The sequence below is a fragment of the Heptranchias perlo genome, chromosome 20, assembly GCF_035084215.1.
Source record: "Heptranchias perlo isolate sHepPer1 chromosome 20, sHepPer1.hap1, whole genome shotgun sequence".
In the NCBI taxonomy this organism is placed as follows: domain Eukaryota; kingdom Metazoa; phylum Chordata; class Chondrichthyes; order Hexanchiformes; family Hexanchidae; genus Heptranchias; species Heptranchias perlo.
The window spans coordinates 8,284,777-8,310,341 of NC_090344.1; the positions used below are offsets into that span (position 1 = coordinate 8,284,777).

Genomic DNA, 25,565 nt, shown 5'->3' on the forward strand with positions numbered 1-25,565 from the left:
TGTTATATGATATTGACTTCCAGAGGTATTCGATAAGGTACCATATAAGAGACTGATAACGACAATGACAGTGCGTAGAATTTAAGGCAACCTAATGAAATGGGTAGGGAGTTGGTTAGAAGATGGGAGACAGAGACCCGGCATATAAATGACGTAGACCAAGGAATAGAGAGCCGTATATCCACGTGTGTCGCTGACACCAAGATAGGTGTCACAGTGAGTCCTGTAGATGGAAGCATAAAGTTGCCAAGGGAAATTGATAAATTAAGTGAGTTGGCAAAACTGTGGCAGATGGAGCTGACAGAGAATGATATAGAATGTACATCACGGAAACAGGCAATTCAGCCCAGCGAGACAATGCCGGTGTTTATGCTGCAAAAAAGCCTACGCCATCCCCATTTAATTTAACCCGATGAGCAAACCCTTATATTCCTTTCTCCTCCATTTCTTTTTCTAGCTTCGCTGTAAAGGAATCCATGCTATTCGCCTAAACTACTCCTTGTGGGAGCGAATTGCATATTCTAACTTCTCTCTGGGTAAACGTGTTCCTCTTGAATCACATGTTGAATTAAATAGTGACTACCTTATATTCATTGCCTCAATGATTTGGAGTCCCCACCTCCACAAATGCAAACACCTTATCGACGTCCAACCTATCAAACCCTTGGATAATCTTAAAGTCCTATATCAGGTCACCCCTCAGCCTTCTCTTTTCTATACAGAAGAGCCCCAGTCTGTTCAAACTTTCAATATGGAAAAGTGTGAGTTCATTGACGTTGGACTGAAGCAAGGCAGATCAGAATATTTTCTGAATGGTGAGAAGTTAGGAACTGTGGAGGAGCAGAGAGATTTAGGGGTCCAAGTACAGGAATCGGTAAAAGCCAGTGGAATGGGAGAAAAATTAATTTAAATGTCTCATGGGATGTTGGTCTTTATCTCAAGGAAGCTGGTATACAAAGGTGGGAAGTATGTTCCAGATAGAAATCCCTGGTGAGACCCCATTTAAAGTACTGCATTCAGTTCTGGGCACCACATCTCAGGAAGGAAATATTGGCCTTGGAGGGGCTGCAGCGCAGATTCACCAGAATGATACCGGGGCTAAAATGGTTAAATTATGAGGACAGGTTATGCGGAGGTCGGTCCTCATTTTTCTCTTATGGATCTGGCCCCATCCGTTTACTGTGGACGGGAGCGCTTCTGATACTAAGTCAATCAGAATCGGATGCAAATCACATCACGGGCACAGCGGGTCTGGGACTGGCGACTGGTGTTACATTGAATTTTTTTGATGGGATAAGCTGTACATTGTTTGTATAATAATAATAATAAGTTTGATACAATGAAGGTTTTTTCAGTTATTTCCCATTTCCACCCACACCAGTTTTATACAGTAACAGGTAACAATGTTTAAGGGAAGTGATGTACAGTGTTGGTGGAATCAGTGTAATTTAACTTGATATATTGTAGAATCTCTTGTCTATCCCAAGGCTCTTACCTCAGGTTTAGACCCTCACCTAGTTTAAAATCAGCCACTCACTGATATAAATAAACCAGTAACAACCCCGAAACCTCAGCGGGTATATTTATTCCGATACTAAGTGACGGTCCCAATTTCCACTGAAATTCTCGATGAGCAAATACCAGAGGCTGTTTTGGGTTTGACAAACTGTGAAACAGATTGTTTTAAAAGCCGGAAAGAGGGAAAAACTCGTGGTTGATATTAAGTGTTATACATTAACTCTTTCTGTTTCCGGTTTACAATTTATCTTTGTGTGTGACTGACAGGAGCGGCTATAACGGAGCCCAGTGACTGGGTAACGAGCTGCACTGAATCATTGTCCTGTGTTACAGACCGGCTCGTTGGACCTGTTCATTCCGTCTCATCTCATTGTCAGCAAACAGGAAATTACTAAAGTTAAGGCTGGTGAATAACAGCTCGAAATATCAATCCTCTCCACCATTGGGGACAGAGTCTTCCGAAAAACAGTATTTTCACTCGTGCAAATTTCATCCACATTTTCTGCTCTTCATTTCTCTGATCTGTTTGATGCGGCTTTGCCTACAATTCACGACTTACATGAAAACCTCAATTTTACAGTCGATTTTCGGGTCAAGAGTTATGGTGAGATTTCAAATAATTGAAATCCACTCTTATTAACGCCAATATCGTCACCTACACGTTTGACAAATGCAAAGCGGCTTCACTCACGGTTTTGTGCACAACTCGTTCAAAGATACTGTCGGTAATTGGAGGGTCTTTGAAGTGATGACACGAACATCACAGTTCGCGCTGCCGTTTTCCGCAAGACACTTCAGATTCATGGGGAATGATTTCGGTCTGGCGGTTAAATCCGTTCCCTCTTCACAAATCCGCCTTTGAACCTGTATCCTTTAGTATTTTTGAGAACCGATACCAAATCGGTTTTCCCTGTACTGAACATTACTTTTTAAAAATATTACAGATAAGCAGAGCACTTGAGCTGTCACAGCTGTGACTTTGACTTTTCTCCCTCTCCTCTCGATCTCCCCGGTAACTGCCACTAATCACAATCTTCTGTCACACTTCTCCATCAGAAAGTTCCGAGCCTCGGTTTTCAACTGAAATAACGCCCATCTCTTCAGTCAACGACAGCCCAGAGAGAGTTTCTCAGTTTCATTTCACACTTCATCCAAATCCTCTTTAAAGCACCATCAAAAGTTGTCCTTTAGTTAATAATAAGATCAATAAAAGGTCTTATCTTCTGGGGCTTTGTTTCAGATTCCATGGCTTTTAAAGTTCACTGCGGATATTTATCGAAGCGCATCTTGATTGGAGGCTTCTTGGAGAAATCGGAAAAAGATCACAAAGCGATAATTCAGATACGGAAAATGAAGCTGTTTGACGGGAGCACTGATAAGACCGATTGCGCGCTGCTCTTGCGGCGCAAGCGCTCATCGTGCGGTACTTTTATGAACTCCAGAAATGCCCAGGTTGTGAGTTTGAACCTCATCTGGAACAATCGAACATTTTGAGTTCAAGGTGCAACTGGTATGTTCCATAACGCATCTACTTCTTAGTATTCCCATGTGAGCACTTGGGTTCCTCTGGCCTACCGTCTTGCAATAGCAGGTGTGAATTTATTTGTTTATAGGGGAGAGGGAGCGATTAGCGACAGCTGATATGGCAAAGGGGCCGGTACGAGATCTTTCAATCTAAAGAACTAAACATACAATTCTTCTTTTCGTTTAGCGGATATTCATCAGTTGGAAGTTTCGTGTGGGGAAAATCTGGATGGGAAATATTCTCCCTGGTGTCACTGTGTAACGGGTGAAATTGTTCAGTTTACAGATGTTAATACGCTGAAAGGTCGAGAGGCCTTTTCCAGCTCCCGTGTGGGACAAGTTCAGCTTTTGAGCCGCTATGTAAAGTGTTATTTTAATTGCTGCTAACGAATGACAAGACATTGTTAAATAATAGCTGCATCATTAAATAAATTTAAAACAGAAATAGACAGTTTCCTAGAAGTAAAGGGAATTCGGGGTTACGGGGAGCGGGCAGGAAATTGGACATGAATTTAGATTTGAGGTTAGGATCAGATCAGCCATGATCTTATTGAATGGCGGAGCAGGCTCGAGGGGCCGATTGGCCTACTCCTGCTCCTATTTCTTATGTTCTTATGTTCTTATTTGGCACAAACACGAAGAATTGTAAACTCACGAGTTCACTGTCCATGTTTCTTACATCATATTCAACAGAAACAAGGATTCTCCTCAACACGTTGCTGACAATTTTATAACAGGGACCCTCACCCAATTTCGACATCTACGATGGATAATTCAGAGTCCTACAATGAAATGTACGATCGGAACTTAACAAATTGCGAGCCTGCGTCGCTCAGTAGATAGAGTAACAGACTTTTAAAACGGGTGGTGATCTGAGGATCCAGTGTTCTGGTTGTAAATTTTGAAACAGCTGGCAAGTTCTGTCTTCGCAGCGGAGCAACAACTGCGGGACAGACGATGCCTGCAATGTGTTGTCAAAGCTTTGGTGTTATCTTGTTTCCCAGGGATGGGCAGTAATGCGCTGCCTGAAGCGGCAATTGCAGCTTCCCGCCAGCAAGGTGTGATCGGACAGGCGGCCTGAATGTTGTTGCTCTCGTGGCCTCACTCAATGCGGGAGCTGGGGAACATCGAACATCGAAAAACTGATCTGTTTGTTGCCGCGGCTGCAATGCTGTTTATAACTGTATTTATAAATCGAGGCAGCGCTGCAGGATCCTTTAATGACCTCTCACAAATCAACTGAAAACAATCGCAACGTGCAGCTTTGAGAGGGGTTTCCTGCACAGTCGGGGCATGAAACGTGAATGAGGGCGAGACACTGTCTGTATATGTGTAGTGTTTGAATGTGTATTGAACTCTACAGAGAATGGAAAACATATCGGTTCTGTGAGGTGTGGTATTTTATTCACATTGAACCACAGAATGAATTCTTGCTTTTTTTCAGACGTATTGATTTTTAGTGGGGAACTTTTTCAAAATGTTTCTGCCCGGTTTCGAACCGGGGACCTTTCGCGTGTTAGGCGAACGTGATAACCACTACACTACAGAAACTCTGCTATGCAGTTCATTATAGGAAACCCTCAGAAGATAGCTGCCGACTGCAAATGCTCTCAGTGTGGGAGACGGGTCCCTGTCCCGTTCAGGGAATTAAATTCTCCAAAATAGTTGACTGTATTAATTTCGCAATACTCATTAAACTCTGAAAAAAGAATAGTTGTTCAAATCGCCATTAGTCAACTAATAACTTTTTGTTTCAAGCTGACGGAAATACTGACATTTTAAAAAATTATTCACCAGGTAGATTACAGAAAGTTCAGAGGGGAACTGAAAGGGGAAATAAGAGGGGCAAAGAGAGGGTATGAGAATAGACTGGCGGCCAACATAAGAGGCAATCCAAAAGTCTTCCACAGGCATGTAAATATTATACGGGTCGTAAGAACCCGACTGTGATTGGGGAGCATGAAGGAGATTTGACTCATGGAGGCAGCCCAAAATTTTTTTTGCCTGGTTTTGAACCGGGGACTTTTCGCGTGTGTTGTGGACGTGATAACCACAACACCACAGAAACTCTGCTGCGCACGTTATTTAAGGAAACCCTCAGAAGACAGCTGCCGTCTGCCAATGCTCTCAGTGTGGGAGGCGGGTCCCTTTCCCGTTCAGGGAATTAACTAAGGCAAAATAGTTTACTGTATTAATTTCGCAATACTCATTGAACTCTAAAAAAAAGACGAATACTTGTTCAAATCGCCATTTTCAACTAATAACTTTCTGTTTCAGGCTGACGGAAATCCGAACTTTTTTTTATTCATTCACCAGGCAGAATACAGAAAGTTCAGAGGGGAACTGAAAAGGGAAATAAGAGGGGCAAAGAGAGGGTATGAGAATTGACTGGCGGCCAAAAGCCTTCCACAGGCATGTAAACATAAAACGGGTCGTGAGAACCCGACTATGATTCGGGACCATGAAGGAGATCGACTCATGGAGGCAGAGGGGGTGGCCCAAAAATGTTTTTGTACGGTTTTGAACGTGCTGCACACGTTGTTTTCGGAAACCCTCAGAAGATAGCTGCCGTCTGCAAATGCTCTCAGTGTGGGAGACGGGTCCCTTTCTCGTTCAGGGAATTAACTTCCACAAAATAGTTTACTCTAATAATTTCGCAATACTCATTGAACTCTGAAAAAAGACGAATAGTTGTTCAAATCGCGAATAATCAACTAATAACTTCCTGTTTCAGGCTGACGGAAATCCTAACTTTTTTAAAATTCAATCACCAGGCAGAATATGGAAAGTTCAGAGGGGAACTGAAAGGGGAAATAAGAGGGGCAAAGAGAGGGTATGAGAATAGACTGGTGGCCAACATAAAAGGCAAACCAAAAGTCTTCAACAGGCATGCAAACATTAAACGGGTCGTGAGAACCCGACTCTGATTTGGGAGCATCAAGGAGATCGCCTCATGGAGACAGAGGGGGTGGCCCAAAAGACTGTGGACCAAACTCTGGAAAGTGGGTTGAGGCTCGATACCTCTTTTTCGGACTGCTCAGACACGAAGGGCCGAATAGTCTCCTTCTGTGGGGTAACTTTCTATGATTGTATGATACCATGATATTATTGCCGTCTGTCTCGGAATGGTGTTAATATACAATCTACTATAAGTATACTTTAATCAAATTGGTGCCTCTGTCTCACTGCGAGAGAGAAGAGGCATTAATGTGTAGACATTGGCTGCAGCAGCTGGGTTGCCCCTTTACTTTTCCTCCTGTCCCAATCTTTCTTTAACCTCCTCTGCTGGTGTTGCAGGTTAGATCAGCCATCACCGTGCAAGGAAGCCTGAGAAGTCCATCAGGGGATAACACAAGAGACAGAGACAGGGATAGATAGAGAAATGCATGCAATGAAAATAAACTGTATAAATAGAATTATACAGTCATTATTTTTTGAGTTCGTTCATGGGATGTGGGCGTCGCTGGCGAGGCCAGCATTTATTGCCCATCCCTCATTGCCCTTGAGGTTGGTTACAGTACAGAAGGAAGTTATTCAGCCAATCGAGCCCGTGCAGGCTCATCGTAAGAGCAATCCAGTTAGTCCCAATCCGCCGCTCCTATCCGGGAGCCCTGCATTTTTTCCCTTCAAGTACTTATCAAATTTCTTTTTGAAAGCCACGATTGAATCTGCTTCCACCATCCGTTCAGGCTGCGCGTTCCAGATTACAACTACTCGTTGGTAAAAAAGTGTTTCCCCATGTCGCCTTTGGATCTTTTGCCAATCACCTTAAATCTGTGTCCTCTGCTTCACGACCCTTCCGCCAATGGGAACAGTTTCTATTTATTTACTTTTTCTAAACCCTACATTATTTTGAACACTTCTATCAAATCTCCTCTAAATGTTCTCTGCTCCAAGGAGAACAACCCCAGCACGGGGTAAATGCGGTCAATTAGCTTCAATTCATTTATTTGAGCATTAAACAGCTCTTTAAACGTTGCTGTGACATTATGGTAGCGTGCACTCGCGGTCACAGGTGTTCCATCAAATTTCTACGGAGGCGTGGGTTTGAACCCCACTGCTGTTAGAATTTCTGCCAATGTTCATTTTGGCTTGTTCGCAGAAAACCCGATTGTCGTGCGATGGAGCAGAGGATGTGAAAGAAGCTGAAAGTGGAAGTGCAGATATTATTTTCATCGCAATGACTGGACACGTTTCCACAGGTAAGGGCCTCTCACCTTAAGGTTCTTTCCAGCAGAGTGGGACAGGTGATCAAAGTGACTGGGCTCTAGCGGCGCAACCAGTCAGTGCGCGGTCCTTACATGACAGTCCAGGGCCGGGAAATGGCGAGGTTGTTAGTCGAGGCCCACCGAAACCAACCAATCCTTTTCCTTGTGAAAATTTCGGCCGGAGTTGAAGGTACAATTGGTGTGTTCCAAAATGCATCTAGTTATTTGCACAGCCGTGTGGTTCCTCTGGCGTATACTGTTGCAATAGCAGATGAGAACATTTCGGACTGAGATGAGGAGAAATTTCTTCACTCAGAGGGTGGTGAAACTATGGAATTCTCTACCACAGAAGACTGTGGAGGCCAAGTCAATGAATATATGTAAGAAGGAGCTGGATAGATTTCTAGACACAAAAGGCATCAAAGGGTATGGGGAGAGAGCGGGAATATGGTATTGAGGTCCAGGATCAGCCATGATCATATTGAATGGCGGAGCAGGCTCGAACGGCCGAATGGCCTACTCCTGCTCCAATTTTCTAAGTTACTATTTACAATTGGTGTGTTCCGTAATGCACCTAGTTATTTGTTCAGCCATGTGGTTTCTCCGGCCTACTCTGTCGCAATCGCAGATGAGATGTTTAGTCTTCTTAGTTTACAGAGGGAGGCTTCGGAATTGGAGCCACAAACTATGATTTTGATGCATCTACAAATTATTGGATTTAGCTTGAGCTTTAAACCAGCGCGTTAGACCGCTCAGCCACGATACTTTACATCTTGCGATCTTCAGGAGCTACTTTTACAGGAATAGAATTACTGCAAGCAAGAATTCTACCCCTCAAGCACCAATGCTCGCACGGCAGCAGGATGAATGTGTCCAGTTAGAAACCTGTCTGATGGAACATGCAGTCTGACAGAGCCGGAAGTCCAGCAGATTGACTTTCGCGGTCAGCAGATGATGAGCCTCCTTCTTGAGAGTGTTTCGCCAATCCAGCTCAGAGTGGATTAAGCCTTATAAATTCGGGTGGGACTGGAGCCACTTGTATAAGAGAAAGTGGATGGGGGCTGTTTCCCTTCCTTGACAGATATTAATGATCCTGTTCCGGTTTTGCTGCAAAATTTCACTTCCCAGCTCCGAAATCAACGAACTAAAATTTAACGGTGGAGCGATGCGAACACACAATTTCTGAGCGAAAAGTCCGATGTGCTCCCCATTGCGCGACTAAACCGGTTATGAATTATATGATTTCACATTACCCATATGCTGCTTATGAACTTTTGATGCGGTGGAGCAAGTGGTTCGAAAGCTCAGTGGGGTTTCAAATGAACTCCTGAGAAAGTTTGTCCAATGCACAGTGCTCTCTCTCCCTCTTTCTCTTCCTTTTGCTCTCTCTCGCTTTCTCTCTTGAGCTCTCACTCTCCCCGTTTATCTATAGAGGGTTCGAATACAAAGAGGTGGAAGTTATGTTACAGCTACACAGAGCTCTGGTGAGACGCCATCTGGAGTACTGCATTCAGTTCTGGGCACCCCACCTCAAGAAGTATGTATTAACCTGGAGGCTCGAGGGGCTGAATGGCCTATTCCTGTTCCGATTTTGCAATGAATCAAACAATAATTCAAGAATCGAGACGCCAATGTATCAGGATGAGTGAGTGAAGAATGTTTTCTGATTGAAGTACTGATTTCATGAATTGAATATCCTCAGTGACTCAGCTCAGTGCAGTCCTGTCCAAACACCTGCTCGCACAAAGTGGCATTTTCCTTGAGAACACGAAAGACGTGTTCAGGCCATGACAGTACCGAGTGGGGATAGTCCTGTGCGTGAAATGGAAAATTGAGGTGAAATACTCCCACAAGCAGCGGATGTCTCTGTTTCCATTTACAAAATGCACGCACGCACGGGCCGAATCGATGCAGCTCCTGGGAAAGCTGCGAGGCGAGGCAGGGCTGCAGTGGACCATTTGAAGCAACTGAAACACACAAGATTCCGCCCGTTTCACGTGGCATCTCCTGTTTCTGACTTTTCTTCCCCTCCCGCTTCCTCTACTCCTCCAGCTGCCAGATGAATTAGACGCTTGATGAAAACACAGGGGAATTCATGAATCCCATCCTGACCTGGACAGCAGGGAGCGAGAGGGAAAGAACGGTACTGGCCATTGAGAAGGGATGGATTTTGCACATGCCGGGAAAAATCGACACAAAGATCTCATTTCCCTGCTTCTTTGGTATGTGGGATATCTTAATGCTCAGGTGATGATATCACTGCCCCCCCCCCCCCCACCCCGGCCCATGATCTCCACTCGCACTCTCCTTCCAATCTCGCACACCTTTGCTTGGGTTTGAAATCGTGTAAGTTTTCACACTGGGATTCAATTTGAAGAAAGCGATGCTGTGATACCCTGGGACTATTGAGGAGTTGCAGTGCAAGAAGGCTAATGATAACAGTGACTGTTCTGACACTATGAGCGACAGTTAAAGGTGGACAACATTTAAAGTCACATGCAGCAGGTCTGGGTCCAAATCTTTCACGTGGCATCTCCTTCTGCTCCTGTCACTCATTTTCCTCCACGTAGAGTTCATTTGGAATTCCTGTGCGGCTGCATTGCGCATTTTCCAGATCTGCTTCGAACAATCGGGACTTTAAAGGCATTGCAATGACCTGCACTTTCTTTAAATGAGTTTTGTTCGCGTTGCATTCGACTGTGAAATCGCTCTCGGTTTTCATCTCAATGAACCAGACTGTGACCGCATTGTATCTGTCAGCGTGTCAGTGGCGAGGTTGGGGTCAGCACGGGTCGTTTTCAACTTTTGAAATCTCAACAATTACCAGAGAAAAGAGACATTGAATCAAACTCTCCCTGTCAGTGATGAATTGAATGAATATCGCTCCAAGCAGATCTGGACAATGCGAAACGCAGCCGCACAGGAGTTCCAAATCCAACCTCTCGCCACTCGGCAATCGCATTAACTGAACTTTACTCTGACCCAGTGTCACCGCGCGGAAATCGAATGTTTGTCGGCCACATTCTTTCTTAACATCATAGTTACTGGTTTAATGGTGAAAACTGCCGTCAGCTTCATTGTACGTGCAAGCGACAACTTTGTAGACACCGTGTAGTGCCACAGACCTGCTCGTTGGACCTGCTCGTTTCATCTCCTCTCATTTTCACCACACCTGAATATTACTGGAATAGAGAATGGAGAATCACAGCTCGAAAAATCAATCCTCTCTGCCACGATGGGACTAAGACTTCAAACATACAGATGTTTAATGGCAAGGTGAGTTTAATGTTCAGAAATAATAGAGCACAGATTTTCACTCATGCAAGCTTCACACCCTTTATTTTGGAAAAGTAAATTGATAGCAGAGAGAGGTTATATTGATCGCGGCAAACTGAATTTTTAGCTGGTTGAATCAATGGCTCAAAACAAACGTGTCGTGTCTCTGTGGCGCAATCGGTTAGCGCGTTCGGCTGTTAACTGAAAGGTTGGTGGTTCGAGCCCACCCAGGGACGGTGGGGAAAATTTTACCTTAAGTTTCATGGTCTCGTATTTCCAGGTTTCAAATATATGTTTTGTCTGCAAAAAAAATGCACGGTTTCGATGGCCAGCTGAGCACGGCCAATCTTGCACCATTTAACCTGAGATTGCCTTCACGGAAATCAGAATTCTTCTTGACAGACAAGGTCGAAAGATTGCAGGAGAGCCGCTTCACTCTGACATGGATGTTTCTGCAGTGAGCGACACCAGACTGTTTCCACAATAAATGTCAGTCCTTTTATTTTGGAAACGCAAAATTGTTTTCGCATTCCGAAGGGTTTCAGTTCATTTGTGAACTCCACCACTGACACTGCTGAAGGTTGTAGGCTCAGGGAGTGGGACCTCCAGGAGTGGACTGTAAGAAAGCTGGGTTTCGGCATCCTGACAAATATATGCCGAGGAACCAGAGGAAACCTTACGAAGGAACCGTCTGGGATTTCACCTGTTAGTTTAGGTCTCAGGGTGAATGATTCCTGACTCCCCGAACTGTCTTACATTTAACTCAGGTCAGATCAGGATGAATTCAGTTTACAGGAGGATAGTGTCAAATATCACCCACAATAGAGGGGGTCAAAATCAGCGATTAGAGAAGCTACGAGATCATTGGAAAAGAAGATGGTGCACAATTGTGGGAATAAAAGCAAACGCCTTTTCAGCTGCGTCGGGAGTCAGAAGACCATTAAAGATCGTTTAGGTCCACTGAAAGGCAGTTCAGGACAGATTCCCGGACTATGGCAGAGCTGTTAAATGATTATTTCTCATCAGCCTGCACTCCTGTGATTGATGCTGAGATTCCAGCTGTGGGATGCGCTGTCGACAATAACATCATAAATATTAAAATAGAAAGTGATGTCATCTTGGATAAAATACGAAATCTCAAAATAGATTGTGCTCCAGGTCCAGATGATATTCACCCACGGGTGTTTTAAGAGATGGGACGGGTGGTCTGTGAGCCTATTGCCTGTATCTTCAACAGCTCAATAGAGTCAGGGATTGTCCCCTGAGATTGGAAGGTAGCTCACGTAGTTCCCATTTTCATTAAAGGGGACAAATCAGAGACTGGGGATGACGGGCCCATCAGTGTGACATCGATCAGATGGAAGATGCTTGAATGGATCCTAAGAGATGCTGTTTTGACCACGGGGAAAGAGAAGGAGCCATTCGAGATACTCAACGCGGCATCCGAAAAACAAGGTCGTGTCTTACAAACTTGCTTGAGTTTTTTGAAGAAGTTGCTGGGTTAGTGGATGAGGGTAATCCGGTTCACATTGTCCATCTCAGGGGTGTCAAACTCATTTTCGATGGTGAGCCTGATCTGATATCATGGCACTTGGCCTGGGCCACATTCCGCAAAAGTTATTAAACTGGAAATAGATGAAGATTAACTATATTGGTACTTACTTACGTTTAGATTTTATTTATTGCTGCTGCTGCTCCCGATACCTGGCACCTCTTAGCTTGAACCATTGCATCAACATTTGGAGTAAATGACTGGGCTGTGTGATGTCTTGGATAAAAACATGAGGAGAACTTGTAATTAAACAACTTTGGAAGTGATTTCCACAATTTCACAACTCCCTGTGCAAAGAGATTTATCTTGATCACTGCACTAAAGCAGAAAGTAGGGGTTAAGGGTCGCTACTCAGACTGGTAAAAGGTGGAAAGTGGTGTTCCACAATGATCGGTGCTGGGACGACTGTTCACAATTTATATGAACGATTTGGACTCGGGAATCGGATGGACAATTTCAAAATTTACGGATGACACCAGTTTGGGGCGGGGTAAAGCTGATACTGATCAAGACTACAAAAATATACAAGAAGACATTAATAAACTTGCAGAATGGAGGTGTAATTGGCAAATTAATTTTAATAAAGATGAGGATGAAGTGGAGCATCTTGGTAGCAAGAACAAGGAGGCCTCATAATGCTTGGATAATAAGAGTCTATATGGGGTAGAGGAGTAGAGAGATCTGGGGACACAGATCCACAAATCACTAAAATTAGTGATGCAGTTTAAAATGGCCATTAAAAAGCAAACCAAACACTAGGGTTCAATTCTAGAGGGATAGAATTGGAAAGCTATGTTAAACTTGTATAGAAACTTGATTAGACTACACTTGGAGCACTGTGAACCGTTCTGGTCTCCATATTATATGAAGGATATGGAGATACTGGAGAAGGTGCAAAAAGGATGTCACCATTTTAGTGGTCGCTGGAATTGGTGTCTCTGTGTAACTGATCCCTGTATTTGGTGTCCAAATGTAAATGATCCCTGGACTTGGCGTCTCAGTGCAAGTGGTCCCTGGATTTGGTGTCTCTGTGGAAGTGGTCTCGAGATTTCGTTTCCCTGTGTCCACGTGTCCTTGGATTTGGTGTCTCAGTGTTAGTGTTTCCTGGATTTGGTGTCCCAGTGTCAGTGGTCCCTGGATTTGGTGTCTCAGTGTAAGTTGTTCCCGGATTTGGTGTCCCGTGTAAGTTGCCCTCGATTTGGTGTCACAGTGTCCGTGGTCCCTTGTGTATTGAGGCATCGCTCGTGGAATTTTTCACCTCCTTCCACTTTTGCAAAAGTTGTTGACAGCTTATTAAAGCCACTAACTGGCTCTCGGTTAGGGCACAGAAAAAATGAGACATCGTCAGTTTCCCTGAGAATGACAGGTCTGAATTCGAGTGAGAGAACATTTAGCAATTAAACCAGACTGGGCGGGTCGGGCCTGAGTTTTTTTTTATTCGTTCACGGGATGTGGGCGTCGCTGGCAATGCCGGCATTTATTGCCCATCCCTAATTGCCCTCGAGAAGGTGGTGGTGAGCCGCCTTCTTGAACCGCTGCAGTCCGTGTGGTGACGGTTCTCCCACAGTGCTGTTAGGAAGGGAGTTCCAGGATTTTGACCCAGCAACAATGAAGGAACGGCGATATATTTCCAAGTCGGGATGGTGTGTGACTTGGAGGGGAACGTGCAGGTGGTGTTGTTCCCATGCGCCTGCTGCCCTTGTCCTTCTAGGTGGTAGAGGTCGCGGGTTTGGGAGGTGCTGTCGAAGAAGCCTTGGCGAGTTGCTGCAGTGCATCCTGTGGATGGTGCACACTGCAGCCACAGTGCGCCGGTGGTGAAGGGAGTGAATGTTTAGGGTGGTGGATGCGGTGCCAATCAAGCGGGCTGCTTTATCTTGGATGGTGTCGAGCTTCTTGAGTGTTGTTGGAGCTGCACTCATCCAGGCAAGTGGAGAGTATTCCATCACACTCCTGACTTGTGCCTTGTAGATGGTGGAAAGGCTTTGGGGAGTCAGGAGGTGAGTCACTCGCCGCAGAATACCCAGCCTCTGACCTGTTCTCGTAGCCACAGTATTTATATGGCTGGTCCAGTTAAGTTTCTGGTCAATGGTGACCCCCAGGATGTTGATGGTGGGGGATTCGGCGATGGTAATGCCGTTGAATGTCAAGGGGAGGTGGTTAGACTCTCTCTTGTTGGAGATGGTCATTGCCTGGCACTTATCTGGCGCGAATGTTACTTGACACTTATCAGCACAAGCCTGGATGTTGTCCAGGTCTTGCTGCATGCAGGCTCGGACTGCTTCAATATCTGAGGGGTTGCGAATGGAACTGAACACTGTGCAGTCATCAGCGAACGTCCCCATTTCTGACCTTATGATGGAGGGAAGGTCATTGATGAAGCAGCTGAAGATGGTTGGGCCTCGGGCACTGCCCTGAGGAACTCCTGCAGCAGAGTTGCGACTTACTAACGGAAAAGCAGCGGCCAGTTTACTTCGCACCATGGGGAAGGTCTGAGCACTCGGGTTTCTGTATAATTTATTTATTTATTATGTTTGTTGCTTCCCTGGTACCAACCTCGATGGGATGACAATAATTAATTTTCTGTTCACCAATTCCGGCTTTCAATGGCGGGGCATTTCCCCACAGTCCCCCGCGCCTCAGAATTTGCCCTATCAATGAAAACAGGAGTCCAGTGCGCGGTGCCAGGACCGGGCTGTGCTCTGAGCATGCGCAGTGCGAGTGGTGGCGAAGGACTGAGGAGGAACAGGCGAGTCGGAGGCCGGGAGAAGACGGGGGAGTAATTGGACCTGTGGGTAGGCGGAGAAGCGTCACAAGCACCTGATGACGTCTTGAGGCCACAAATCCGAGTCCACAGGCCCAGTGTTTGCACCTCGGTGACAGGCCCGACCAGCAACCGTCCGAAAATCAGTGTGACTGGCCGCCATCTTGCGAGCGGAAGTCATGGTAGAATCTTGGCGCATGCGCGGCCATCTTGGCGCTGGAACAACGAGTGGGCGTGGTTTCAGGGTCCCAGTCACCGGTCACAAAGAGTGGGCGGGGCTTCAGGGTCCCAGTGCCTCATTTATTTTATCCTCACTCTGCCCACAGCGGGTGTCGAACTGAACCCAATCAGAGGAGAGGGAGGGAGAAAACTGGGAGTGGAGGGAAGAAATATTGGAGATGGTGGGATGGGTTTGGATTTCAGCACAGGGAGGAGGGAGAGTGTGTGGGACGGGGATTTACGGCTTTGGCGGAAAAGAGAGGATAGAAAGTTCCATAGAAACTAGAATTGTCTGTTCCAAATTTCGATCCTGTATTTAGAGTGATGACTTTTGTGAACTTTTACAGGGTATTAGAAGGGGAGGATTTGCAGACGGGAAATTCAAACCAAAGATCACGTCAAGATCTGACAGAGTCACTCGATTCATCAGGACTTGAATATCATCGACCGATGAATGTGGAAGGAGAAATGTTTGTCTTTTCTGTCTGTGGAAGAAGATTTCAAACATCAGTGTGACTGGAAAAGCACCGAGACACACACACCCGAATGAGAGTGTTCCAGTGCACTGACTGTGGAAAGAGCTTAAACCAGTTCCACAGCCTGAAAAAACACTGCAGCATTCACAGCGGGGAGAAACCGTACACGTGTCCTGTGTGTGGACGAGGCTTCAACTGATCATCCAACCTGGAGAGACACAAGGACACCCGGACCACGGAGAAACCGTGGAAAAGTGTGGACTGTGGGAAGGGATTCAATTACCCATCAGAGCTGGAAACTCATCGACGCAGTCACACTGGGCAGAGGCAGTTCACCTGCTCCACACAAAACAGGAAAACCACAGTTTCCGGTCTGGGGTGCGTTTCCTGATCTCACCCGGAGTGGTACTGAGCCCCACAGAGCAGGAAACGCCCAGGCACAGTCCCATTCCTGTGCCAGACAGTCGAACTTGGGATGGAGCCGATACAGCTCAGTTGAGAATGCAAAAATTTGAAAGTCCCGAGTTCAATTCCGAATTTCAGCAAAATTTGGTTGTTTGGATCTCATTCTTTGGGTCGAATCTCGCATTAATTTACACTGAAATATTAACCGGCACTGGAGGCTTGGGGAAGGAGCAGAGAAGCATCAAGGATGAGAAATATTGATAGAATCTTTATTTAGCTTTATTTCTTTCTGCATTTTTCTCTGTTTTTTGCCTCTCTCAGCGCCGGCGAACATTTGATTTGAAGCATTTGATTCCTAAACTGATGCCTTTTCCTCATCTCCGCTCTGTCTGTTTCCAACTGCTTGTGACCGTTAAAGGGAACAGGCCCCGAGTTAAACGTTTATCAGCAAACCGACAGAGAGATATCACAGCGGGAATAAAACTCGTTGCTTCACATTGTTAGATACTCAGTGACTCAGGTTGTAATGTGTGTCAGTAAACATACCCGGATACTGAGTGACACAGTTTGTAATGTATGTCAGTAAACATACCCTGATACTTCGTGACACAGATTGTAATGTTTTTCAGTGAACACACCCGGATACTGCGTGACACGGATTGTAATGTGTGTCAGTAAACATACCCGGATACTGAGTGACAGAGATTGCAATGTGTGTCAGTAAACATACCCGGACACTGAGTGACACAGGTTGTAATGTTTGTCAGGAAGCATACCTGGAAGAATAGTCCCGGAAATGGAAACAAATGGAGAGATAGGAAAAGAGACAGACAGAAAGAGATGGAGACACGGAAAGGTGAGTGAGAAATGAAGGATAAATGAAAAATGAGCGGAAAGATTTTTTTTTCTCCGCCCCAGGGGCAAAGATATATCAAACATTGTAATGAATACTATTGCAAAAACGATTCCCTCTGAATTTTGCATGAACTTCCTTCTTTGCAAAGTCTGGATTTTCAAAGTCACTCAAATAATGTCATAAATTACTGATGGCCCGTACGGGGACCGAACCCGCGATCTTGGCGTTATTAGCACCACGCTCTAACCAACTAAGCTAACCGGCCATTTGTTTTTTTTACGGCAATCGGTTTGGGGCACTCATTGGGTGGTCTGTGTTTTACTTCTCACACTGCGTCAGACGGTTATTGCACGAACATTGAACACACCACATCCCTTAAACATTGTTACTTGTTTCTGCATAAAACTGGCAAGGGTGTTAATCGAAATTAAAAGATAAGGAGCACTTTAATGCGACAAATTTAATTCTGGTAAAAATTATGTTCTGAACATTGAAAGCCCACCCCTGACACACTGCCCCGCTGTGAAAACAGTGGGCAGGACACTGAGGGACTGCGAAAATTGTGTGTTGAGTTTTCCGTAGTGTAATGCTTATCATGTTCGCCTTTTACGTGAAAAAGCTCTATTTCAGTCCCCGCATAAAAACATAGTTTTGAGGAACTTGCTGCGGATAAACCTCCAGTCGTCAACTTGTGCTTCGAGAAGGGACAATTATTGTTCCTTCCTGTTAACTTTAACAACGGCTGTACCAAATTCCAAGTGTCATAAACTATCAATATTTGAAACCAGACCCTTAAATGCAGTCTGGAAAGTGGAAAACGGTGAAAGTGCATCACATACAAAACACAAAAACTTATTTAAGGTTTCACTATCCATGTTAGTATTTCCGTGATTCTGCAGCACAAAGTTATCGGTTACAACAATTATTCATCTTTCACAGAATTTCATTAGTTTCATCAATTAATTTAATAACGTTCATTGGTTACTGCAACCACATTCTTTAGCTCGGTGAAAAATTAATGTTGTTAATCATGCGATGTGATGTTTTTCTCTGGCACAATCATTTCGCGCGTTCGGCTCTTAACCCAAAATTTGATGGTCCGATGACCCCCAAGGGACGATACAATATCCTGGATTTCAATGCGTGTTTTCACTGTAAGAAAATGCACCATAAATGAATTTGATGAAGAGTGACTAATATTGTTGACTTGAAATAGATAGTGTCCAACTTGACATTGCACCACATCGGAATCGAAATTCAGATTCGGGGCCAGAAAAGCAGATGATGCACGGAGGCAGAGGGCAAGGCTGAAGTATTAAATGAGTACTTTGTATCTGTCTTCACCAAGGAAGAAGAAGCTGCCACAGTCAGTGAAAGAGGAGGTCGTGGAGATACTGGATGGGATAAAAATTGATAAAGAAAAGGTACGAGAAAGGCTGGCTGTACTTAAAGTGGGTAATCACACGGTCCGGATCGGATGCATCCTTGGTTTCTGAGGGAAGTAAGGGTGAAAATTTCGAGTTGCTGGCCATAATCTCCAATCGTCCTGAGATATGGGGGTGGTGCCAGACGACTGGAAAATCTCAAATGTTACTCCCTTTTTAAAAACGTGTGCAAGGATAAACCCAGCAACTACAGGCCAGTCAGTTAAAACTCGGTGGCAGGGAAGCTATTGGAAACGATAAATACGGGATAACAATATCAGCCAGTTCGACAAGTGTAGATTAATAAAGGAAAGCCATCACGAATTTGTTAAAGGCAAATCGTGTTTAACTAACTTGATTGAGTTTTTCGAAGCCCATGGAATAAAAGCATGGATACTAAATTGGATAAATGACAGGAAACAGACAGTCGTGGTGAAGGTATTTTTTTTCGGACTGGAGGAAGGTAGACAGTGTTGTTTCCCAGGGGTCGGGACTAGGACCACTGCTTTTTGATATATATTAATAAATTGGACTTGTCCGGACAGGAACAATTTCAAAATTCGCGGATAACACAAAACTAGTAATTGGAGTAAACAGTGAAGAGGATAATAATAGTCTTCAAGAGTACACAGACGGGCTGGTGGAATGGGCGGACACATGGCAGATAACATTTAATGCAGAGAAGTGCGAAGTGATATATTTTGGCAGGAAGAATGGGGAGAGGCAATATAAACTAAATGATACAATTCTCAATGAAATGCTGGAATAGAGAGTCCTGGGGGCATATGTGCACACATCTTTGAAGGTGGCAGGACAGGCTGAGAAAGTGGTTCTGGGTATCAATAGAGGCATGGAGTACAAAATCAAGAAAGTTATGTTGAACCTTTATAAAACACTGGTTCGGCTACAACCAGAGTATTGTGTCCAATTCTGGGCACCGCATTTTAGGAAGGATGTGAAGGCCTCCGGGAGCATGCAGAAAAGATTTACTGGAATGGTTCCAGGGATGAGGGACTTCAGTTAGGTGGACAGACTGGAGAAGTTAGGATTGTTCTTAGAGCAGAGTCGGTTGAGAGGAGATTTGATAGAAGTGATCAAAATCATGAAGGGTGTTGAAAAAGTAAATAAAGAGAAGCTGTTCCCATTGGCAGAAAGGTCGAGAACCAGACGACACAGATTTAAGGTGATTGGCAAAAGAAACCAAAGGCGAAATGAGTAAAACTTTTTTACGCAGAGACTTGTTATGATCTGGAACGTGCTGCCTGAAACGGTGGAAGCAGAATCAATCGTGGCTATCAAAAAGGAATGGGATAAATACTTGAAGGGAAAAAATTGCAGGGCCACGTGGAAAGAGCGGGGGAATGAGACGAACTGGATTGCTCTGACAAAGAGATAGCACGGTCTGGATGGGCCGAATTGACTTCCTTCTGTGCTGTAATCATTCTATGATTCGATGATTGGATGGACAGAGCGGTCTAATAGGATAGGCGATCGGTTGTGGGGAGCAGGGAAACTTTCGACTGGTTGCACGGCTGTGTTACTGACGGCTCGTTGGTCTCGGATTATGGTTTTCACTTTGGGCGTTTCACTAATTGATATGTGAGAGGTCCGGGGTTCAAATTCCTGGACGAGCCCTCCTGTGTCACTATTTTCAGTGGAAATTCATTCATTTATTTTTCACATCTTTTCAGCCTTGCAGAATACAGGATTGACTTAATTCTAGAGCATGTTTGACGTTTCGTGGCTGGAATGCAGAGGGTTTGTCGACGCAACACCACATAGGGAAAGGAAAATGTCTCAACGTGGTGTGCAGATTGAAGCTGAATGTGAATCTATCTCTTTTCAGGGGTGCAGAAAGAAAATGCTCCTTCATCGGCCGGGAACCAATCCCCGTCTCCTCGGGTGGCAGGTGAGAATTCTACCAGTGAAACAGCAACGTCCAGACGGTCGCGGCTGCATGTGTCCAGTTGGAAACCTGTCTGAAAGAACATATTGTCTCACAAATCTCCTGTGAGTACCCTGTTCATTCTGATTTACAGCCGTGCATCAAAGGCGCTCGCAGCTGCGGTAGTCGCGTGGTTCAGACGTTAGATCTAAAACCCAATGGGGTATTCCGGCAGAAGTTGGAATCGTGCTATCGGCGCTATTGTGTAAAGTTTTGTTCAATGCTCAAATAAATATGAACTGGAGATAACGGGCTGCAATTCCTTCCCTCAGAGAGATACTCCACCGCGGCAGATCATTTTAACTGGGAGCCCAGTGGTCACTTGCAAAATATCAAGATACGTGAAGGGAACTTCACAATGTTCCACAACTGTCCAAAACTGGGCACCGCACTTTATAAAGGATGTGAAGGCGTCAGAGAGGGTGCAGAAACATTTACTGGAATGGTTCCAGGGATGAGGTCATCAGTTACGTGGGTAGACTGGAGAAGCTGGAGTTGTTCCCTTCGAGCAGAGAAAGTTGAGTGGAGATTTGATAGAAGTGTTCAAATCATGACGGGTTTAGATAAAGTAAATAAAAAAAAAACTGCTCCCGTTGGCGGAAGGGTCGAGAACCAGAGGACGCAGATTTACGGTGGTTGACAAAAGAACCAAAGGCGATAAAAGGAAAAACTTCTTAAACTAGCGAGTGGATATAATCTGGAATGCATCGCCTGAAAGGGTGGTGGAAGCAGATTTAATCATTGTTTCTAAGAGGAATTGGATAAGTATTTGAAGGGAAAATATTTGCAGGTATACGGGGAAAGAACGGGGGAATGGGACGATCTGGATTGCACTTAAAGATAGCTGGCACAGGCTCGATGGGCCGAATGGCCTCCTTCTGTGCAGTGACGATTCTATGATTCTATATCTCCCAATCTCCATCGTAAATGCTGCTAACTTGACGTTAGGTTTTTTCGATACTTTTATCTCTCTGTCTCTCTCTGTCTCTCTGTGTTTCCCCCTGATGGACTTCTCAGGCAGCCTTGAACGGCCAAAGCTGATCGAACCTGCGACACCAGCAGAGAAGGGTAAAGATAGAAAGACTGAGACGGGAGGAAAACTAAAAATCCAACCCAGATGATGAACTCGCAGATAATATCTACACATTAATGTCTCTTCGTCCTCATAGTGAAAACATCAGTAATTTTATTCCAGTATAAAAAGAAAGAAAGTCTTGTCTTAAAAAGCGCTTTTCACGACCTCAAGAGCTCCCAAAGCGCTTTTCAGCCAATGAGGTATTTTTGAAGTGTCGTCACTGTTATACTTGTGGTTGAGTGGATAATCTGCGGATCCCGAGGGAGACAACAATGTAACTTTCGAGAAATTAATTCTGAAAAGTCTCACTTGGCATGACAAGTCGCACATTCAAAACGAATGTGGTAAAGAGAGGCTAATATTGTTGATATGAAATAGTTAGTGTACAACTTCACATTGCTGTCCATCGGAATAGAAAAAGTGATTGGATGGATCGCAGGATGGCCGATCGGCGATGGGTTGCACCGAATTCTGCACTGGTTGCACCCTTTTGGTAGCAGTAGCTGCTCTGTTTTTGCATAGCTGCGATGGCCGAGTGGTTAAGGCGTTGGACTCGAAATCTAATGGGGTTTTCCTGCGCAGGTTCGAATCCTGCTCATAGCGCTATTTCTTATAGATTTGTTCAATGATCAAACAAATAAGGACTGGAGTTGACGGACCGTGTTCCCTCCCTCAGAGAGATGATCCAGCGTGGCAAATGCTTTTAATTCGGAGCCAATGGTCTCTTGCAGAGTTGCACGGCAAGTGAAAGAATCTCTACCAAGCTCCATCTTCAATTCTGCTCGTTCGCAAAGCTTGATATTTATCCGATTTGTTTCTATACTTTAATCTCTCCCTGTCCCTGTCTCTTGACTCTCTGAATTTTCCCCTGATGGACTTCTCAGGTTTTCTTGAACGGCCAAGGATGATCGAACCTGCAACACCAGCAGAGAAGGGTAAAGATGGAAAGACTGAGACGGGGGGAGAAGCAAAGGTGCAACCCAGTTGATGTATTCGGAGCTATTGTCCACACATTTATGTCTCTTCGACCTCACAGTGAAAAAAATCAGCAATTTGAATACAGTGCACTTATGGTAGAGTGTTTAAATGCGAGTGTTGAGACAGACACCAATCGAACCGTTGCCATGGTGATGATCGAATCTAAACACTAGACCACAAAGAAACGCTGAAAATTCTTTGGTGCGAACAAGCAGCCCAACGCGGCCTTTCCTACTTGCCTCTTTGTAATTCAGGTCATTATCGTGCGAGACAAGCTGCTCGCAAAAAAATGGCATTTTCTGTTCAAACTACTATCGCGACAGAAGGTGATGTTCAGGCAATGACAGCACCAAGTGCAACTAGGCATGTACATGAAATGGAAAGTGAGGTAAAATACTACCACAAGCTGCTGATGGACATGTTTCCATTTCCAAAATTCACGAACCTGAATGCAGCTCCTGGGAAAACTGCAAGGCCACGCAGGTCCATCATGAATCATTTGAAGCAACTGGCAGTTTAAAGTGGCATCTCCTCCTGCTTCTGTCGGGGGTGAAGGAGAGACACCGTCGTTATAAACGTACAGTTTGATTTTGTACAGAACTGTACAGAGAAGGAGCACATATACTGGGGCTGTGAGATATTCTATATTATTAATATTTAACCACAAGAATATCCGCAGTCAGAAGCTGAAAAGAAGGGAGAGATAAGAGGCCTGAAAATAAACACAGAGCTGAATGAATCACGGAAGAGTGAAAGAAAAGTAAATCTTACCAGTTCTGCTGTGTTCCGTGCGCAATCTTGGGCGCTCCCCGATGGACTGATGGTGAGAATTTAATGCTCCCACCAACGCATGAGTTCGATTCCAAGTCAGCGAATTAACTTTAGCAAAAGTTATTAAATTAATTACATGAAACTAATTAAACCCTATTGGTAGATGAATGACTGTTTTATTCACCATTAATCAAACGATAACTTTCTATTTCATACTGAAGGAGATGTTGACGTGGTTACCGAGAGACAGTCAAAACTTTAATCAGATTTTTATGCTTTGCAGGTGATCAAATTTCATCATTTTATAGACTGTATCTTAAGGGTATGATTAAAAGCTCAGTGCAGCTGTTGTTAAATTTAAAATGAATAGGAAATTGTCGCCTTTTATTGCAAGAACGCCCGAACCGGTTCTACGATCAAGATGAAAGTAACGCAACGAGGAACATCTGATACAAAAATCCCCACCGTTTTGCTTTTCCAACATAAAGGGTGTGACATTTATTTTCTGAACATAGAAACAGTCTGGTCTCGCTCACTACAGAAATCTCCATGTCACAGCGAAACAGCTCTCCTGCAGCGAGTGCGGCCTCCCTTCGGGCATTTCGGGGGCTTGTCTGCCAAGGAGAATTGTAATTTTCTTGCTTCCAAAAAATACATTGAAACCCTGGAACTTTGAGGCGATGAATCCTGAGGAAAAATCAAATAAGAGCTCGAACCATCAAACTTCCGTGCAAACCGACAGCACCAACTCGACAGGTGAAGAGGTCACCTGCTGAACCAATAATTAATTGGGCTAAACTTTGAGTTTGCAGCGACCAATATAACAACTGTCTACAGTCAGTCCAAAATGAATGGTTGAAGCTTGTAGGAGTGAAAATCCAAGCAGCCAGTCTTCACTCTTAAACCAGCAACTCTGAAGAAAAACATGCCGGAGAAATACTCGCTTTCAGTGCGGTGACACTGGGCCAGAGTAAAGCTCAGTTAATATGATTGGTGAGTGGCTGGAGGGTGGATTTCGAACTCCTGCCCGATTGCACTGTGCATTTTCCAGATCTGCTTGGAGCTCCAATCCCTTCAATTCATCACTTACAATTCGATTCTCGGTTTCATTTCGCTGACGCTTGGTGAAATTTTACAAATTGGAAGCGATCAGTGTCAAAGCTAACCACGTCACCGACATGCTCACAGATACAAAGCGGCCACACTCTGCTTCAGCAAGATGAAAGCCGAGAGCGATTTCACGGTCAAATATAATGGCGAACAAAACTTATTCAAAGAAAGTGCAGGTCGTTGAGTTGCCTTTAAATTCCTGATTGTTCGCATTGAACTTCTTCCCATTGCGTTTGAGAGCCACGTGGGGCGATTTGGGGACTTCATTTCATTTTATGCAGAAGTTTCAAATGCAGTTCAAGGTCAAAAGTCCTGGGACCACTGTTGTTCACAATTTACCGGTGCTGGGACCACTGTTGTTCGCAATTTATCGGTGTTGGGACCACTGTTGTTTACAATTTGTCGGTGCTGCGACCATTGTTGTTCACAATTTATCGGTTCTGGGATCACTGTTGTTCACAATTTACCAGTGCTGGGACCACTGTTGTTCACAATTTACCAGTGCTGGGACCACTGTTGTTCACAATTTATCGGTGCTGGGATCACTGTTGTTCACAATTTATCGGTGCTGGGACCACTGTTCACAATTTGTCGGTGCTGGGATCACTGTTGTTCACAATTTATCGGTTCTGGGATCACTGTTGTTCACAATTTACCAGTGCTGGGACCACTGTTGTTCACAATTTACCAGTGCTGGGACCACTGTTGTTCACAATTTACCAGTGCTGGGACCACTGTTGTTCACAATTTGTCGGTGCTGGGATCACTGTTGTTCACAATTTATCGGTGCTGCGACCATTGTTGTTCACAATTTATCGGTGCTGGGATTACTGTTGTTCACAATTTATCAGTGCTGGGTTTGAGAATGCATACGGGGCGCCCTTTTAATAAAAATGCATATGGGGTAAGCTTTTAGTGGTTTATAGTGAGATACCTCCATAGCGAAGTAGCAGTGTGGTGAACCAATGGTTAATATAAGTAGCCCATTTTGCTAGCTAGAATTAGAAACAATGAGCTTCTTCTTTGACTACCTGTTTACGTTATTAATTTTCTTTATGTATAAGCCTGCCTTGTGTTAATCAAGCAAAGAGATATGATAAAGTTGAATTCTAGTATAAGGAGTTGTCATGCAGCTGCATTATTGAATGGATCTCCCTTTGCAGGCAAGGTCAAAAAACATCCCAAGCCAGAGATAAGGTAGCCTCCCTTTTCCTTGGCATACGCATGAACAAGTATTACCTGTGAGTGGTCGGTCATTATGTCAGTTAGCATGGCTTGCCAAGACTCAGCTTATGATTGGTTTTAACCCCTTGCTACTCATGTCCCTCCCCACTCTGAAAATGTATAATTGTGTGGATCTGCCGATGTAATTTTGCCTGCTCTATGAGATTGACCAGACTCTGTCAAGAGTTGAAATCAATTCTATAGATAAGGTCAGCTGCAGCTAATAAATTGTGTTAAACTTTC

General features: G+C 44.5%; 4 non-coding genes across 4 annotated transcripts; 2 read left to right on the forward strand and 2 right to left on the reverse strand.

Moving 5' to 3' along the window:
• Positions 1-4,520: 4,520 nt before the first annotated feature.
• trnav-aac (transfer RNA valine (anticodon AAC)) lies at positions 4,521-4,593 on the reverse strand. Its single transcript has one exon. It is a non-coding gene; the product is annotated as a tRNA-Val (tRNA).
• Positions 4,594-10,688: 6,095 nt separating this feature from the next.
• trnan-guu (transfer RNA asparagine (anticodon GUU)) lies at positions 10,689-10,762 on the forward strand. Its single transcript has one exon. It is a non-coding gene; the product is annotated as a tRNA-Asn (tRNA).
• A 6,224-nt stretch (positions 10,763-16,986) lies between these two features.
• Positions 16,987-17,060, reverse strand: trnai-aau (transfer RNA isoleucine (anticodon AAU)). The gene has a single exon. It is a non-coding gene; the product is annotated as a tRNA-Ile (tRNA).
• Positions 17,061-21,760: 4,700 nt separating this feature from the next.
• trnas-cga (transfer RNA serine (anticodon CGA)) lies at positions 21,761-21,842 on the forward strand. Its single transcript has one exon. It is a non-coding gene; the product is annotated as a tRNA-Ser (tRNA).
• Positions 21,843-25,565: the final 3,723 nt, after the last annotated feature.